The following is a 1,564-nucleotide window of genomic DNA, read 5'->3' as shown; positions in this document are numbered from 1 at the left end:
TTTCCACTTCTGAGAAAGTTTTGATCATAACATATCTGGCTTTTCGTGTGTGTCCCCAGTCTGAGCCCTCAACAGCTTCTTTTGAATACTCGTGAGGAGGGACCATTAACCTGGTCTTCCCCTGCAAAGTCGTGCAGATCTTTCATACCACTCCCAGGCTCCGCTCTCCTCTCTGGCCCAGTTCCAGCTTCTCTGATAATCAGATAAGATTCCTTGAAAGAAGATAAACAACGATTGTCCCCTGGCCCCAAATAATCACAGAGACCCTAAAGAATCCAGATGTATTAAAAACAAAACAAAATTCTCCCTTTTATTGTCAGTGCCAAGCCAGTGCAGAATGAACAGCAGCCTAGTAGTGGTGAAAGCTGGGTTCCTGTCTTGACGCTGGCTCTGCCACTAACTAGCTCTGTGACCCTCAGCTTAACTAGCTGTGTGATTAGTTCCATGGGCCTCACTGACCTCCTTTACAAGTGGCTGGGAGCTGGCAGAGTCGGTGGAACGCTCCAAGCGAAAACAAGTAACAGCAGAGGGTTGATAAAACAACCCCTGATTCAGGGCCCTGTGCTTGCTTATTAGAAAGCTGAAATGGGGCTCCTCATGGCTTTTTGTCAACCGTGCTGTACCAGAGTAATCTTTTAAAACACACATCTAGTTCTGTGCCTGTATTGTCCGGCCCCCCTCCCCACCTAAAATGTGTCAGTGGCTTTTCATAAGTCTTAAAATAATGATGACAGTTCTTACGGCTGCCCATCAAGCCTTGCATAGAGATCCTCACCTCGAACCACTCTCCTCTCTCAGTATCCCTCTTCTTTTCAGTTCCTTGAACTCAGACTTCCTTCCAACTCAAGATTTTTAACATCTAGTTCTCTCATTACAGAATGTTCCTTCCTCCACTTACCCCTCCCCATTCTGTTTGGTTAAATCTTGTGTGTTCTTCCTTTCCTTAGATGGGCCTTCCCAGAACCCCGAGAGGGAGTGAACAGCCTGTTCTGCATGCATAACATTCTGTACTTTTCTTTCGTGGCCCTTATCAACAGCATAATAAATTCACTGTATTTCTTGGTTTTAAAAAGTTATCTGATTGTTTCATGATGGCAAAACCGCATCTGTCTGGTTCCCTGCAGTAATCTCTGTTCCAAGCACAGTACCTGGAATATAATAGATGTTCAACAAATGTTTGCTCAATAAATATGTAGTAAATATTAATTGAATGGAAGAACAAATAAGTGAATGACCTAAAAAAAAAAAAAACTATATTTTGCTCTTTAACCATGGTATCAAAGAGCTATTCTTTGTAAAACTTGGAAATCCTTTATAAAAGTTTACTTTGGTGGGACCCTGAAGCACCATATACGTAAGATCAGAAAGATCAATGAAAGGAAAAAAAATGTCGGTTCTCTAATTACTACTCAAGGCCTTAAATCTACGACTGTCCCTCCGAACTCCTCACTTCAGCTGTTAAAGACCAACTCAAGAGTTTTTCTAGTGGGTGTTTTCTACCTTCTCTCCATGTCCACAGGATGCCATCTAACTTAATAAGTAGTTCGGCTTAATCCCATAAACA

This window comes from Pteropus vampyrus, unplaced genomic scaffold (genome assembly GCF_000151845.1).
Source record: "Pteropus vampyrus isolate Shadow unplaced genomic scaffold, Pvam_2.0 Scaffold6682, whole genome shotgun sequence".
In the NCBI taxonomy this organism is placed as follows: domain Eukaryota; kingdom Metazoa; phylum Chordata; class Mammalia; order Chiroptera; family Pteropodidae; genus Pteropus; species Pteropus vampyrus.
This window is presented reverse-complemented; position numbering follows the sequence as displayed.